This window comes from Oncorhynchus masou, chromosome 8 (genome assembly GCF_036934945.1).
Source record: "Oncorhynchus masou masou isolate Uvic2021 chromosome 8, UVic_Omas_1.1, whole genome shotgun sequence".
Classification (NCBI taxonomy): Eukaryota; Metazoa; Chordata; class Actinopteri; order Salmoniformes; family Salmonidae; genus Oncorhynchus; species Oncorhynchus masou.
The window spans coordinates 16,862,247-16,881,096 of NC_088219.1; the positions used below are offsets into that span (position 1 = coordinate 16,862,247).

The 18,850-nt window shown below is 43.0% G+C and overlaps 1 pseudogene; it reads right to left on the bottom strand.

Moving 5' to 3' along the window:
- Nucleotides 1-13,350, bottom strand: part of LOC135544247 (ephrin type-B receptor 4a-like) — a 60,153-nt pseudogene extending 46,803 nt beyond the window's left edge.
- Nucleotides 13,351-18,850: the final 5,500 nt, after the last annotated feature.

The following is an 18,850-nucleotide window of genomic DNA, read 5'->3' on the forward strand; positions in this document are numbered from 1 at the left end:
TCCAATTTCTATGTGAATTTGGTCGGGTCACCCAAAAAGTTACATATTGCAGCTTTAACTCAACATTTATGTCACGTTGCAGTGAGCTAATTGCTGAGATTGTTCAAGAGTTGACAGTAGTAATGTTCTGGGATTTTTCTTCTCCCTGGTTGGATTTTTAGTTCTGTAGCTAATCTCACACCAAAGGGGGGATCTGAAAGAGTCCAGATGACTTCCCACATCTCCCTCCCTGGCTAACAAAAGACACTGAGCTATGGGTGAGATTAAACTTCATAAAAGACCAATTAAGGAGAGCTGGAGTGGAACAAAGAAGCTCCCTTCCTACTCTAGAGAGAGACACACAGTGGAACAGCTTTCTACATGATCAAGGAGCCTCACCGACTACTGAGAAAGACAGTGGTACAGTTGGCATGGTTTGATAGGCATCGTAACTAAACCAGAGTCACTGTTGATGTTTAGAACAAAGGGTTTAGGATTAAGTCAACCTCAAATCAAAGGGAGCCTTGCTTCTCTGTAATTGTTTCTGTTTAACTGATAGGGACTCAATGGTAACAAACGTGACAGAGATAACTCATTATGTTTATAAGGGTTTATAGCAAGTTTATAAAGAGTAGTTCACGATTATCATCGTGTGCTGAAGGGGACACACAGGACTGTCTTCAAAGTGTGCACAATCTCCATATGCTTTCAGCATGTTGACTGTAGTGTGTTTTAGGAACCCCCCCCCCCCCCCACCTCCCCATCCATGTCAGACCGACCGGGAGTTTCTCCAGCACACTAAATGCCGAGACATAAACCAAAGAAAAGGTCAGCTCTCACACACACTTCTACATACGCACTTAAATGTGCTCTGACGCAAAAGTACACACATCGACTGCAGAAATAATATGACCAACATCTACTGTCAGGTTCCACTCGCTAACGTCTGCCATACTAACCATATCAACGTTGGGGTCCTCATTGGTTATAGAGTAATACAAACTGTATTACAACTGTATATAGATATTTTCACAAGATAAAGCATGCAGATATACCTCTCACACACACACACACACACACACACACACACACACACACACACACACACACACACACACACACACACACACACACACACACACACACACACACACACACACACACACACACACACACACACAGTGACTAATCCGCAGTGGGAGGTGGACAGCTTGACGCTGGAGGACAGTCAGTCTGAATGGCACAACAGACTCAGGCTAAATAAACCATTCAAAGATCTGCACTTCCAAGCCCTGATACAACAGAGTACTTCCATGGGTCTCCTCTTTCATTTGACACCTCCTCCTCCTAGAGCTCAAGATCTTCCTTCCAATGGTCTCTGTTCTTAGAGGCTTAAGACAGGGGGGTTTGAAGAGCTAAACACTTTTGGAAGGTTTTTAGGTTCCACATTGAAATAAGACCTTGTACGAAACCTTGTATGATGATGGATGAAATTACTAGTGTGAACAAGTAATGTGTATGCTCTGTGTGTGTGTGAGTGTTTGTATGAATCACAGCACACATCACACCTCTGTCTCACAGCCAGGTGCAGATCACCTACTGCAGTGGTTCCCAACCAGGGATACTAGGACTTGAGTACTTGAGAAGACTCATGAGACCATAGGCTTACTGGTATAATGTACATGAGTGGGTACTTCAGGAGTACTCCGGGCAGAGCAAAATTAAATTGGTGGTACAGTCACTGGAAAAGGTTGGGAACCTACTGCACACACACATTAAAACACACACACACCCTCTCACTTTTTGTCAGCCCATTTGTAATTTCTACTTGACATGATAACAGTCTCTCCTCGACACCCTCTGACAGAAATGACCCTCTCCATAAGAGTCATTCTCTTGCTCTGTCCTATTTGATAGGCTGTGGCCTCATTCCCTCTCCTCTGTGTGCTCCCTCTCACAGTGAGTGGCATGTGGGTGGAGGAGCAGGGGAGAGCATGAGGGTCGCCTGCCTCGCCCCATGCCAGCCTGTCAGCGTGTCACTGACATTGATGCATGGCTTGGAGGGGTGGTGGTGGTGGGCTGGGTGGCTGTTTCATTCCCATCATCAACCCGACTACCGTCCACCAGACTGCCGTCCACCAGACTGCCGTCCACCAGACTGCCGTCCACCAGACTACCGTCCACCAGACTACCGTCCACCAGACTGCCGTCCACCAGACTACCGTCCACCAGACTGCCGTACACCAGACTGCCGTCCACCAGACTGCCGTCCACCAGACTGCCGTCCACCAGACTGCCGTCCACCAGACTGCCGTCCACCAGACTGACATCCACCAGACTGCCGTCCACCAGACACATTTCCATGTGTATCACATCTCATTTGTGACTAAAATATAATTGATAACCAACCCATACCCACTCAGAAAAATCTGCCTAGGACGAGGCCAGTCTGCAGAGGCAACTTCATCAGAGAGAGAGAGTGAGAGAGAGTGAAGAAACAGAAAGAGAGAGAGTGTGAGAGAGAGAGTGTGTGTGTGAGAGAGAGAGAGAGAGAGAGAGAGAGAGAGAGAGAGAGAGAGAGAGAGAGAGAGAACAAGTGTTTCTGGAGTAGAGGCCGATTGGCCTGTAGATTACAGCTGCGTCACTCGGATGCCTGTTTAACTCTTCAAGGGGCTAATCGTGGGATTAAGCCACAGAGGATGATGTCTGGGGGTGTCAGTGAGGGGGGAGGATTGCTTAAAATGCAAATCCTTTTCTTATAAAAATCGGTTCCATTTAATAGGATTTCTGGGAAGAGATCCGCATTTCCGCGGCAGGGGAGACAGTCGGCAAGTCCTGACTGCACTGACACGCTCACACGGCAGAGAGAGGGGCGATGGAAAGAGTAACAAAATAAAAGAGTGCAGGGGAGGGGCGACGAGGCCCTAACTCTCTCACATAGGGCCTCTTGTATTCTGAATAAAAAACATTCTTTCAGCGTTTGCTGGTTTTAGACACTGAGTTTATGGGCTGTGAAGCAGAATGTCACTCATCGCGGCGCTCTATCCACAGAGAAGGTATGAAGAGAGAGAAAGAGCGAGGGGGTGATGAGAGAAAAGAGGAGGTGGAGGAAAAGCAACAGAGAGGATGGTGTCTTTTTGAGGTTTAGCTCATCATGGAGGCTGATTGTGAAGGCTCACTGGCTCAATGGCTCACTGGGATGGAAGTCTGTTTTTTCTTCAAACTCTTCTCAACAAAGACCACTAAATATCTGTTATACGATATGCGTAGGGATCAACCTTTGTTTAATCATTTACACACACACACGCATGCGCACACACACGCACGCACACACACACACTAATCTCAGAGGGTTTAGGGCCCTTTTGAGGATTTTACCCTGTGGACCGAATCCAATGTACCCCACGGACGCCTAGCTTAACTTGGCCAAATGAATAATTACCAGCATTGCCCTTTTTAATACCTTCTCAGCCCTGCAGGGACCACATGCATGTAACGCATGCTGTTTGAATATTATTATTATTATATATATATATATATCTTTAACAGTTGTTGGATTCTGGCTTGAAATATACCTATTCATGTTACCATGCTACAACTTATTGATGACTTTACATGTATAAGGAATGTATATGTTGGGGTCAATGAAGGGTGAATGGGAACTCTGTGTATAGAAAGTTATTAAGTAAAGACAAGAGAAGGTGACGAAAGTTCATCTTCTGTTCAAACATGTTATTGCTGAATATTCATATTTCTAAGGAAAGAGGCCAAGAGCAACAGTCTAGTTTCAGTTGCTGATAGGGCAGGCAAGTTGCTGTGGAACTAGGACAATGTGGGATGTAGAACTCAACTCTAAAGAATGTCAACAGTTGAAGAGAGAAGACACTGCTGGGAGGGGGGCCATAGGGGCCACACCGAAGACCATCAGACGACAGTCATGTCCCATACACACTCACTTCCATGCCCATGAGGGTCCTGGACTTAGGCAGGGCCATGACAATACCAGTAAGAGGAACCAACTGAGTTTCTGCCTAGCAACAGAGAAGGATTGTTTATCTTAGACATGCAAGGAGAAGACTCCGCCTAGTCCCAAGTGGCGCAGTGGTCTAAGGCACTGCATCTCAGTGCTAGAGGCGTCACCACAGACCCTGGTTTGATTCCAGGCTGTATCACATCCTGCCGCGATTGGGATTCCCATAGGGTGGAGCACAATTGGGTGAGGGTTTGTCCAGGGTAGGCTGTCACTAGTTAAGTAAAGGTTCAAATAAAAAATAGTCAGAAAGTATACATATGTGCTAGTGTGACTTATAAGTTGTGCTTGCAGCTGAGGCACCCAGTGTGTTGAATAAACTTGGTTTGAGCTTTTTCTAGTCGCCCGTTTCAGTTTTTACCCTGTTTGTTCAAACCCTAACACAGTTAAGGGAAAGAGGTCACATTCAATAGATTAGCCTAACTCCCAGCTCACGGATTCTCTTTCTACTCCTTCTGTTGTGAGTCGAGAAGGAAAGTAGAGAGCAGATGTTAGAGGTGGGTTTTCTACAGTCTAAGCCTAGATCCTCAAAACTCTTCTCAACGGTAAGTGAAGCCTACAGAGTATCGTTGTGGGCTAAGATGCAGAGTGAATCGTAATAGTTCAAAAACGTATTGAGGCAGGGAACAACAAGACCTCTAAAATGACCTGAACTGGAATGTTTAAAATGAAACATAAATGAATTGATTGTGGTGTTACTGTGGCTAATTAGTGACCTTGTAGTAGGCATACCAAACGAATCCCTTCAAGTCTACTGTAATGCCAGAGCCGTGCTCGGGTGTTATCGATGCCTGTCAAACAGCACCATGTTAATTGTTTGTAGATAGAAGGGACCAGGTGTCTCCATTTCAGCATGCAGTGTGGAACTAATCGGAGCCATGCCGTTCAGGATTGATTGGTAGTGGAACACCACAGAACTGGGCAGGGTGCATATATACAGGCTGTGGACTGGCGGGGTCACCTTTCCAAAACGCACATGCTCCCACACACACAGACAAGCACAAATTCAACAGTGTGCACACACACACACACACACACACACACACACACACACACACACACACACACACACACACACACACACACACACACACAATGTGCACACACACACCACACACACACACAACACACACACACACACACACACACACACACACACACACACACACACACACACACACACACACACACACACACACACACACACATACACAAATTCAACAATGTGCACACACACAGATTCTCAATTGGTTTCAGGTCTGGACTTTGACTTGGCCATTCTAACACCTGGATATGTTTATTTTTGAACCATTCGATTGTAGATTTTGCTTTATGTTTTGGATCATTGTCTTGTTGGAAGAAAAATCTCTGTCCCAGTCTCAGGTCTTTTGCAGACTCCATCAGGTTTTCTTCCAGAATGGTCCTGTATTTGGCTCCATCCATCTTCCCATCAATTTGAACCATCTTCCCTGTCCCTGCTGAAGAAAAGCAGGCCCAAACCATGATGCTGCCACCACCATGTTTGACAGTGGGGATGGTGTGTTCAGAGTGATGAGCTGTGTTGCTTTTACACCAAACATAACGTTTTGCATTGTTGCCAAAAAGTTCAATTTTGGTTTCATCTGACCAGAGCACCTTCTTCCACATGTTTGGTGTGTCTCCCAGGTGGCTTGTGGCAAACTTTAAATGACACTTTTTATGGATATCTTTAAGAAATGGCTTTCTTCTTGCCACTCTTCCATAAAGTCCAGATTTGTGCAATATACGACTGATTGTTGTCCTATGGACAGAGTCTCCCACCTCAGCTGTAGATCTCTGCAGTTCATCCAGAGTGATCATGGGCCTCTTGGCTGCATCTCTGATCAGTCTTCTTCTTGTATGAGCTGAAAGTTTAGAAGGACGGCCCGGTCTTGGTAGATTTGCAGTGGTCTGAAACTCCTTCCATTTCAATATTATCGCTTGCACAGTGCTCCTTGGGATGTTTAAAGCTTGGGAAATCTTTTTGTATCCAAATCCGGCTTTAAACTTCTTCACAACAGTATCTCGGACCTGCCTGGTGTGTTCCTTGTTCTTCATGATGCTCTCTGCGCTTTTAACGGACCTCTGAGACTATCACAGTGCAGGTGCATTTATACGGAGACTTGATTACACACAGGTGGATTGTATTTATCATCATTAGTCATTTAGGTCAACATTGGATCATTCAGAGATCCTCACTGAACTTCTGGAGAGAGTTTGCTGCACTGAAAGTAAAGGGGCTGAATAATTTTGCACGCCCAATTTTTCAGTTTTTGATTTGTTAAAAAGGTTTGAAATATCCAATAAATGTCGTTCCACTTCATGATTGTGTCCCACTTGTTGTTGATTCTTCACAAAAAAATACAGTTTTATATCTTTATGTTTGAAGCCTGAAATGTGGCAAAAGGTCGCAAAGTTCAAGGGGGCCGAATACTTTCGCAAGGCACTGTATATATATATATACACACACTACTGTTCAAAAGTTTGGGGTCACATAGAAATGCCTAGTGTTTTTAAAGAAAAGCACATTTTTGGACTATTAAAATAACATTGAATTGATCAGAAATACAGTGTAGACATTGTTAATGTTGTAAATGACTATTGTAGCTGGAAACGGCAGATCTTTATGGAATATCTACATAGGTGTACAGAGGCCCATTATCAGCAACCATCACTCCTGTGTTCTAATGACACGTTGTGCTAGCTAATCCAAGTTTATCACTTTAAAAGGCTAATTGATCATTAGAAAACCCTTTTGCAATTATGTTAGCACTGCTGAAAACTGTTGTGCTAATTAAAGAAGCAATAAAGCTGGCCTTCTTTAGACTGGTTGTTCGATTACACGCTCAAAATGGCCAGAAACAAAGAAGTTTCTTCTGAAACTTGTCAGTCTATTTTTGTTCTGAGAAATGAAGGCTATTCCATGCATCCCGGAGTTGCCTCTTCACTGTTGATGTTGAGACTGGTGCTTTGCAGGTACTATTTAATGAAGCTGCCAGTTGAGGAATTGTGAGCCGTCTGTTTCTCAAACTAGACACTCTAATGTACTTGTCCTCTTGCTCAGTTGTGCACCGGAGCTTCTCACTCCTCTTTCTATTCTGGTTAGAGCCAGTTTGATCTGTTCTGTGAAGGGAGTAGTACACAGCATTGTATGAGATCTTCAGTTTCTTGGCAATTTCTCACATGGAATAGCCTTCATTTCTCAGAACAAGACTAGGCAGACGTGTTTCAGAAGAAAGTTCTTTGTTTCTGGCCATTTTGTGTAATCAAACCCACAAATGCTGATGCTTCAGATACTCAACTAGTCTAATGAAGGCCAGTTTTATTGCTTCTTTAAACAGGACAACAGCTTTCAGCTGTGCTAACATAATTGCAAAAGGGTTTTCTAATGATCAATTAGTCTTTTAAAATGATAACCTTGGATTAGCTAACACAATGTGCCATTGGAACACAGGAGTGATGGTTGCTGATAATGGGCCTCTGTACGCCATAAGAATACAGCCCTTTCTAGCTGCAATAGGAATTTACAATGTTAACAATGTCTACAATGTATTTCTGATCAATTTGATGTTATTGTAATGGACAAAAACTTTGCTTTACTTTCAAATTCAAGGACATTTCTAAGTGACCCCAAACTTTTGAACGGTAGTGTATATACAGTTGAAGTCAGAAGTTTACATACACCTTAGCCACATATATTTAAACTCAGTTTTTGACAATTTCTGACATTTAATCCTAATAAAAATGCCCTGTTTTTATCTGTTTTAGGTCAGTTAGGATCACAACTTTATTTTAAGAATGTGAAATGTCAGAATAATAGTAGAGAGAAATTTATTTCAGCTTTTATTTCTTTCATCACATTCCCAGTGGGTCAGAAGTGTACATACACTCAATTAGCATTTGGTAGCATTGCCTTTAAATTGTTTAACTTGGGTAAAATGTTTTGGGTAGCCATTCCTCCTGACAGAGCTGGTGTAACTAAGTCAGGTTTATAGGCCTCCTTGCTCACACATGCTTTTTCAGTTATGCCTAGACATTTTCTATAGGATTGAGGTCAGGGCTTTGTGATGGCCCCTCCAATACCTTGACTTTGTTGTCCTTAAGCCATTTTGCCACAAATTTGGAAGTATGTTTGGGGTCATTGTCCATTTGGAAGAACCATTTGCGACCAAGCTTTAACTTCCTGACTGATGTCTTGAGATGTTGCATCAATATATGCACCTAATTTTCCTCCCACATGATGCCATCTACTTTGTGAGGTGCACCAGTCCCTCCGGCACCAGTCCCAATGCACCCCCACAACATGATGCTGCCACCCCCTGTGCTTCACGCTTGGGATGGTGCTCTTCAGCTTGCAAGCCTCCCCCTTTTTCCTCCAAACATAACGATGGTCATTATGGCCAAACAGTTCTATTTTGTTTCATCAGACCAGAGGACATTTCTCCAAAAAGTATGATCTTTGTCCCCATGTGCAGTTGCAAACCGTAGTCTGGCTCTTTTCTGGCAGTTTTGGAGCAGTGGCTTCTCCCTTGCTGAGCGGCCTTTCAGGTTATGTCAATATAGGACTCTCTTTACTGTGGATATAGATACTTTTGTACCTGTTTCCTCCAGCAACTTCACAAGGTCCTTTGCTGTTATTCTGGGATTGATTTGCACTTTTCGCACCAAAGTATGTTCATTACTAGGAGACAGAACGCGTCTCCTTCCTGAGTGGTATGACGGCTGCGTGGTCCCATGGTGTTTATACTTGTGTGCTATTGTTTGTACAGATGAACGTGGTACCTTCAGGCGTTTGGAAATTGCTCCCAAGGATGAACCAGTCTTGGCTGATTTCTTTTGATTTTCCCATGATGTCAAGCAGAGGCACTGAGTTTGAAGGTAGGCCTTGAAATACATCCACAGGTACACCTCCAATTGACTCAAATGATGTCAATTAACCTATCAGAAGCTTCTAAAGCCATGACATCATTTTCTGGAATTTTCCAAGCTGTTTAAAGGCACAGTCAACTTAGTGTATGTAAACTTCTGACCCACTAGAATTGTGATACAGTGAATTATAACCTAAGTGTTTGTAAACTTCCGACCTCAGCTGTATATACATAAATATATACATAAATACATAAATATATATTTCCAGTACCAGTCAACATTTTGAACACCTATACATATAACGGATTTTCTTTATTTTTTACTATTTTCTACATTGTAGAATAATAGTGAAGACATCAAAACTATGAAATAACACATGGAATTATGTAGTAACCAAAAAAGTGTTAAACAAATCAAAATATGGTTTAGATTTGACATTCTATAAGTAGCCACAGTTTGCCTTGATAACTGCTTGCACACATTCTCTCAACCAGCTTCTCCTGGGATGCTTTTCCAACAGTTTTGAAGGAGTTCCCACATATACTGAGCACGTGTTGTCTGCTTTTCCTTCACTCTGCGGTCCAACTCATCCCAAACCATGTCAATTGGGTTGAGGTCAGGTGATTGTGGATGCCCAGTCATTTGATGCAGCACTCCATCACTGTCCTTCTTGGTAAAATAGCCCTTACACAGCCTGGAGGTGTGTTGGGTCATTGTCCTGTTGAAAAACAAATGATAGTCCCACTAAGCGCAAACCAGATAGGAAGGTGTATCGCTGCAGAATGCTGTGGTAGCCATGCTGGTTAAGTGTGCTTTGAATTCTAAATAAATCGCCGACAGTGTCACCAGCAAAGCACCCCCAAACCATCACACCTCCTCCTCCATGCTTCACTGTGGGAACCAGACATGTGGAGATCTTTCGTTCACCTACTCTGCGTCTCACAAAGACACTGCGGTTGGAACCAAAAAAATTTGGACTCAAAGACCAAAGACAGATTTCCACTGGTTTAATGTCCATTGCTCATGTTTCTTGGCCCAAGCAAGTATATTATTCTTATTGATGTCCTTTAGTAGTGGTTTCTTTGCAGCAATTTGACCATGAAAGTCTGATTCATGCAGTCACTAAACAGTTGATGTTGAGATGTGAGATGCATTTCTTAGGGCTGGTAACTCTAATGAATGTATCCTCTGCAGCAGAGGTAACTCTGGGTCTTCCTTTCCCGTGGCGGTCCTCATGAGAGACAGTTTCATCATAGGACTTGATCGTTTTTGCGACTACACTTGAATAAACTTTCAAAGTTAATGAAATGTTCCATATTGACTGACCTTCACGACTTAAAGTAATGACAGACTGTCATTTCTCTTTGCTTATTTGAGCTGTTCTTGCCATAATATGGACTTGGTCTTTTACCAACTAGAGCTATCTTTTGTATACCACCCCTACCTTGACACAACACAACTGATTTGCTCAAACTCATTAAGGAAATAAATTCCAAAAATTAACTTTAACTTCTTATGGCTGGGGGTAGTATTGAGTAGCTTGGATGAATAAGTTGCCCAAACTGAACAGCCTGCTCCTCAGTGTCAGTTGCTAATATATGCATATTATTATTAGGATTGGATAAAACACTCTAAAGTTTCCAAAACTGTCAAAATATTGTCTGTGAGTATAACATTACTGATATTGCAGGCGAAACCATGAGGAAAATCAAACCAGGAAGTGGCTTCTATTTTGAAAACTCCATGTTCCATAGCCTGCCTTTGCTCCATTTAAAGGGATATGAACCAGATTCCTTTTCCTATCGCTTCCTCAATGTGTCAACAGTCTTTAGACATAGTTCCAGGCTTTTATTTTTTAAATTAGCGAGAAAGATAACATTGTGTCATTGTAGGGCCTGGTGCCAGTAGCGTTTTGTATGCGTAACAGAATTTGGGCAGCCATTGCCTTTCCCTCTCTGACTGAAAAAGACAGTTGCGGTTGATATATTATCAATTAAATATTTTAAAAAGAACCTGAGGATTGATTTAAAAAAACATTTGACATGTTTCTGTGGACATTATGGATACTATTTGGAATTTGTCTGCGTTGTCGTGACCGCTCTTTCCTGTGGATTTCTGAACATAATGCGCAAAACAAACAGAGGTATTTTGGATATAAAAATAATCTTTATGGAACAAAAGGAATATTTATTGTGTAACTGGGAGTCTCGTGAGTGAAAACATCCGAAAATCATCAAAGGTAAATGATTAATTTGATTGCTCTTCTGAATTTCGTGACCAAGCTCCTTGATGCTAGGTGTACATAATGTTTTGTCGAGCGATCGATAAACTTACACAAACGCTTGGATTGCTTTCGCTGTAAAGCATATTTTCAAAATCTGACACGACAGGTGGATTAACAAAAGGCTAAGCTGGGTTTTGCTATATTGCACTTGTGATTTCATTAATAAAAATATTTTTTGTAATATTATTTGAATGTGGTGCTATGCAATTCAGTGGTCATGGATGACAATTATCCCGTTAACGGGATGGCAGCCATAAGAAGTTAACAAGGCACACCTGTTAATTGAAATGCAATCCAGGTGACTACCTCATGAAGCTGGTTTAGAGAATGCCAGTGTGCAAATCTGTCATCATGGCAATGGTTGGCTACTTTGAAGAATCTCAAATCTCAAATATATTTAGATTTGTTTAACACTTTTTTGGTTACTACATTATTCCATTTGTGTTATTTCATAGTTTTAATGTCTTCACTATTATTGTACAATGTAGAAAATAGTACAAATGAAGACAAACCCTTGAATGAGTAGGTGTTCTAAAACTTTTGATTGGTAGTGTGTACTGTATATATATATATATATATATACAGTACATTGGACTAGTAACCGGAAGGTTATATATATATATACAGTACATTGGACTAGTAACCGGAAGGTTGCAAGTTCAAACCCCAGAGCTGACAAGGTACAAATCTGTCGTTCTGCCCCTGAACAGGCAGTTAACCCTCTGTTCCTAGGCCGTCATTGAAAATAAGAATTTGTTCTTAACTGACTTGCCTAGTTAAATAAAGGTAATATATATAAAGACATGTGCAACAAGTGAATCTTCATTAATGTTGAAGTCTCACTCAGAGTTTAACTGCAATAGTTAGATAGTGGAGGCTTATGATTCTTCATACAAATAAAAATATGACACAGTAAAAACTTAGGAGTGTAGGCTTGATTAACCATCATGATGATTTACAACCAGCATGTCACATTGTAACAAGCACGTGCGGCTGTTACAATGTAACAGTGCAGTTGTTACAATGTAATATGGGATGCTGTTTCAATGTAACAACAATCTGAAGTTGAAGGAAAAATTTGACTAAATCATATTTTCAATAAGCTATTAGGTGGCCTAATAACGCCACAGTACATTTTTCGTCGACAGTACATGAAGCCTTTTAATTGGGAACGTTGTAGAGGAGGTCATAAGAACCAATCCAACCTACCTTCCTCTGCTGTCGACAGAAGCAAACACTCCAGCAGGACCAGCCAAAGTGGGGCAATGCGACTGGACATGAACTCCATAATGGCATCCAGAATATCCGTAATATAAACGAACTCCTTCGGTTGTGTGTGTCAAAAAGGTTAAACTGGTGATTTACTGGCACCGTCAACTGGGCCGTGTACCCATTGGCCGCAACACTGACCACATCTGACACGGACAATAGTTCAAACCCCAGTTTCACTGGGGAAGGAGTGAAAAAAATGTGGTCACAATATTACAAGGAAAACCTCGCTTTGACTGACTGACGGTGGGAAGTCAATGTCTCATGGAATAAGTCGATACAAAGAAAAAAAATACCAGTTTTTTAAAATCTAGAATAGTCACTCTCATACTAAGAAAAACGTTGCTTTATAGCACTAGAACATATTGCATATATTGGCTATACAATTATGTAGCGGAGTTGTCCTATGATCTTGTCCCGTGTCCCCCCTGTCACATTCAAGAAGGGGGACGCATGTAGATACAACTTATCGTATCATTGGCTGTATTCGTTCCACTCTTTGTCCATGAACCCTCGACGACTTCTCCCAAATCTCCTCTCAATTCGATGTCTGCAGTCAAGGCACTTGCAAAAAACTCAATTGTCGAGATGAATGAAAATCATGGTACTGCTGTGTTCTGTTCGTTTCTTTACAAACGACCAGATCCAAAATTGTATTGATATTTCTGTAAATTCCTCCCCAAAAATTAAGTGGATAGCTGGTCGGGAACATCTGCGTGTCTCTGCCCTTGTCTTTAGGCTGTTCCCAATGATGTAGAACGATGTACAAATCACAGAGCTGAAATATTTTTTTTACGAGAATTCACTCTCAAGAAAAATAAACTAGAAACAAAAAGTTATGCACTTATCCCCGTCCACTCAGTAACCTCTCACTAGGGATATTTCAACACACATTCAGAGCCGAATAGCACTAACACCCACTGACTGCTTACGCCCCGCCTCCACACACACAGTTTCGGCCAACCATAGGTCAATTCGAGCTGTAAGTCAAAAGAATATGAAAATCAACGCATTCGCCCGACCCATTTGTGTGATATTTTTTGTAATTGTGTATGTAAGAGGGGAGAGCTGTTACTTCCTTTTCGTTGTTGCGAGCTTCGGTAGCCTAAGTGCCGGGAGTGATATTGTTCATACCAGAGAGTTATCATGTTTCATTCATGACACACACATTGAAATAGCCAACAGGTTTTTAATATACTTTTGCAGTGTTCTATTTTATGATATTTAGTTTCATTCCAGTCTGCTCTGTAAGCAATACAAACTCGGCCTCCCGAGTGGCGCAGCGTTCTAAGGCACTGCATCTCAGTGCTAGAGGCGTCACTACAGACCCAGATTCAATTCCAGGCTGTATCACAACCGGCCATCACCGGGATTGCCTTAGGGCGGCGCACAATTGACCCAGCGTCGTTAGGGTTTGGCCGGGGTAGGCCGTCATTGTAAATAAGAATATGTTCTTAACTGACTTGCCTAGTTATATATATAAAAAAAATACAGGCTACTACAATATCCATGGAAAAGAAACCTGAATGTTGTTGGGTTTCATTTCATTCCCATGCAAATGCACTATCTCCATGCAGAGTCGCAGGAAGCCGCATTGTGGATTGGCCTGTTATTTCCTCGGCAGTGACTTCATTAAAGTTATGGAGCGGTTGGTCCTTTTCTTATGTAAATGATCTGGAAGACCCATGGTGGAAAACAATTAGTAGCAGCGAAAGACTGCCAGTGCAGGCTGAGAACGAGAAAGCATGAGAATTAATTAGGTCTAAACTATGTGCCTGAAAGTATAAACAATGCTTATTATGATACACATTTGCTATACTATGATCGGCCTTTATTGTGGAATTGGTCTGCAGGTCACACAACGGACATTTCCTGTGTTCTAAGTTATTTTTTATTAATTTATTCATGCTTTGTAATGTTCTACAAATGTTTCACACCACACATAGACGACTTAACATACACATATCTCTCAGGTATTTCCTCTTGAGGCATTAGGTGAGTTAAAACTCCTTGTCCTACACAGAAAATGCTGTAATGTAAGTTAATGTACCTTGCTAAATGTGAAAATAATCTTATAAATCGACTGTGTATAATAAAGGAATTATAAGCAATGGCGTTGAATTGAGCTATTTGCTCTGTACTTTGTACTTTGCCCGAAACACTTATATGTCACAAATGGGCTCCCGAGTGGCACAGTGGTCTAAGGTGCTGCATCTCAGTGCTAGAGGTGTCACTACAGACCCTGGTTCAATTACAGGCTGTATCACAACTGGCTGTGATTGGGGGTACCATGGGCTGCGCACAATTGGCCCAGTGTCGTTAGGGTTCGGCTGGGACAGGCCATCATTGTAAATAAGAATTGTTTCTTAACTGACTTGCCTGGTCAAAAAACTAAACAAATAATATTATATGAGCGGTATGCACACAACCATACCTACATTTTAGTAATTTAGGAGACACTTCTCCAGATCGACATAAATGAGTAATTAGGGTTAAGTGCCTTGCTCAGGAGCACATCGGCAGATTATTCACCACTAGGCTACCTGCCTCTACCCACTATGCTCATTGTGCAGATGGTGTAGACAGCTGTGTGTTGCAGTGAGAAGCGTACTCGGTTGTGCTCTTGAGTCCAAGGTGGCCCAAAAAAAGCCTCGGCCCGTGGATAAACTGGGTCAAAGGAATGTGCTTAATGGGGTCAGGTCTGACTGGGCTTTAATCCCGGGCCCGTCTTACGGCTGTAAGCACATGGTATCCTGTGACACACACTCCTGGGCACGGTTCCGTTCAGACACTACAGTGGTTCCAAAACGTTTCACTCTGTCCAACATCCTGCTCATGCCACATGGACAGTACTTCAATGGGCACAAGCACTGTTCATGACACAAACCACTCTTGTTGGCTGAGAGACATTTTGTTTGCAGGTTTAAAGCTTATTTCCTGCAATTCTACACATTTTGTCATGGGGTGCAGAGAAAATGTTGCAGTTTTAAAGCAAATTTTCTTGAAATTCTATACATTTTGCCATGTCTAATATGTATTCATGTGATATTTGAGTGACTTGAACATTAGTACTAAATGGGCTAAAAAACCTAGATTAAAAAAATGGTGTTTTGATCTGGACATTTCTGACAAGATATACTGAACAAATAAATGTAACTTGTAAAGTGGTGGTCCCATGTTTCATGAGCTGAAAAAAAAATTCGGAGAAATGTCCAATATGCACAAAAAGCTTATTTCTCTTAAATTCTGTGCACAAATTTGTATACATTCCTGGAGACAATAAAAGGCCACTTTAAAATGTGCTGTTTTGTCACACAACACAATGCCACAGATGTCTCCATTTTTGAGAGAGCATGCAATTGGCATGCTGACTGCAGGAATGTCCACCAGAGCTGTTGCCAGAGAATTTAATGTTTATTTCCTTGTCATAAGCCACCTCCAATGTCATTTTGTATGGTGTCGTGTGGGCAAGCGGTTTGCTGATGTCAACGTTGTGAACAGAGTGCCCCGTGGTGGAAGTGGGGTTATGGTATGGGCAGGCAGAAGCTACGGACAACCAAAACAATTATATTTTATCGATGGCAATCTGAAGGCACAGAGATACCGTGATGAGATCCTGAGGCCTGTTCTCATGCAATTCGTCCGCCATCATCACCTCAAATTTCATGCTGCTGGTATGCCAGCATACCATCTTGCTTCCCACCTGCTGGCTTGCTTCTGAAGCTAAGCAGGGTTGGTCCTGGTCAGTCCCTGGATGGTAGACCAGATGCTACTGGAAGTGGTGTTGGAGGGCCAGTAGGTGGCACCCTTTCCTCTGGTCTAAAAACATATCCCAATACCCCAGGGCAATGATTGGGGACTTTGCCCAGTGTAGGTTGCTGTTTTTCAGATGGGATGTTAAACTTTCTGACTTTCTGTGGTCAATAAAAGATCCCATGTCACTTAATTGTAAGAGTAGTGGTGTTAACCCCGGTGTCCTGACTAAATTCCTAATCTGGCCCTCATACCATAATGGTTATCTAATCATCCCCAGCTTACAATTGGCTCATTCATCCCCTCTCCTGTAACTATTCCCCAGGTCATTGCTGTAAATGAGAAGGTGTTCTCAGTCAACTTACCTGGTAAAATAAGGGTTAAGTAAAACTAAATGCATGATAATGCACAGCCCCATGTTGCAAGGATCTGTACACAATTCCTGGAAGTTAAAAATATCCATGGCCTGCATACTCACCAGACATGTCACTCATTGAGAATGTTTGGGATGCTCTGAGTTGATGTGTACAACAGTGTGGTCCAGTTCCTACCAATATCTGCAACTTCACACAGCCATTGAAGAGGAGTGGGAAAATGTTCCGTAGGCCACAATCAACAGTCTGATCGACTCTATGCGAAGGAGATGTGTTGTGCTGCATGAGGTAAACGGTGGTCACACCAGATACTGAGTGTTTCTGATCTATGCACCTCCTTTTTCTTTAGGACCAACAGATGCATATCTGTATTCCCAACCCACAACACATTTTTTTTTTACCTTTATTTAACCAGGCAAGTCAGTTAAGAACAAATTCTTATTTTCAATGACGGCCTGGGAACAGTGGGTTAACTGCCTGTTCAGGGGCAGAACGACAGATATGTACCTTGTCAGCTCGGGGGTTTGAACTCGCAACCTTCCGGCTACTAGTCCAACGCTCTAACCACTAGGCTACCCTGCCGCCCCACAACAGCAGCAGGAAAACAGCCTATCTGCCACTGTGTTAATGTGAATTCAAGGAAGAAGTTGGCCGGAATAAGGTTGGATCAGCAAGTTTCTCAGAGAAGGCCTGCATCCATAGTGAGCCATAAACCCCATGTTCCCTTGCATATAATGGTAAAAGCTTGGAGGGTGTTGGGTGAGACTTTTCTCTCTGGGGTGAGACTGACACGGGGGAGGTGAGACATGGTGGAGGTCAGAACAGAGGAAACCACAATAATAAGTGAAAGAAAGACACATCGGGAAGAGCTGAGACTGGCACAGTGCCACAGAGGTGTGAAGTCTGCTGTGGTTCAACGTCAGTCCATGTGTGGTGTGAATGGGGAGGGAAGGCCATCAAGCAGCCACTGTTCTACCATGGCTTCAGGGCATTTGATGCTACTGTTATGTCCGGGCCAAAACACTTCCATCATCTATCTAGCCCCCGACAGTGGAGCAGGTGTGAGGTAGCAATGACCAAAGGTTTATAGCTACTTTCAGATATCCCTCTGCTTCTGACACTCATCCCAATATTTAAGTCATTTACCAGGCGTTCTTATGCAAAGCGACTGAAAGTGTGCATACAGCGTGAATACAGCGTGTGCATACAGCGTGTGCATACATTTTTCAGACTGGTCCCATAGGGGAATAGAACCCACAACCTCGGCATTGAAAGTGCCATGCTCTACCAACTGCACCACACAATACCATCCATAATAGTCTTCCCATCCATAATATTGATGACTAATTTATAACTGCACAGTCTCTGTAATTCCCCCCAATGCTTTCATCTGCAATCCTCCTCAGCCCCCCTCTTCCCACCATGATCACATCTGTAATTGGGATATCAAAATGGAAACAACTTGAAAATATGGCATTGCCATGGTGACCAGGGAGGGTAGAAAGGTGTGGGGAGGGTAGTAAATTGTGCTGTGGAATGCATGATTAAAATAATAACGCAGACACCAAATAGTTCATTACGCAAAAGAGAGCGGGATAGGATGGGAATGAGAGAGGAGGGGGAGATGAGAAAGACACCAAGGATACAGGAAGAGAAAGTGAGCGTGTCAGGTAGAGGAGGGGGAGAGGAGAAGGACACCGAGGATACAGGAAGAGAGAGTGAGCGTGTCAGGTAGAGGAGGGGGAGAGGAGAAGGACACCGAGGATACAGGAAGAGAGAGTGAGCGTGTCAGGTAGAGGAGGGGGAGAGGAGAAGGACACCGAGGATACAGGAAGAGAGAGTGAGCGTGTCAGGTAGAGGAGGGGGAGAGGAGAAGGACACCGAGGATACAGGAAGAGAGAGTGAGCGTGTCAGGTAGAGGAGGGGGGGAGGAGAAGGAAACCGAGGATACAGGAAGAGAGAGTGAGCGTGTCAGGTAGAGGATGGGGAGAGGAGAAGGACACAGAGGATACAGGAAGAGAGAGTGAGCGTGTCAGGTAGAGGAGGGGGAGAGGAGAAGGACACCGAGGATACAGGAAGAGAGAGTGAGCGTGTCAGGTAGAGGAGGGGGAGAGGAGAAGGACATGATGGACACATAGAGAGAGTGTGTGGGTGGGTGTGTGAGGGGAAGGGGAGAAGGACACATAGAGAGAGTGTGTGGGTGGGTGGGTGGGTGTGTGAGGGGAAGGGGAGAAGGACACATAGAGAGAGTGTGTGGGTGGGTGGGTGGGTGTG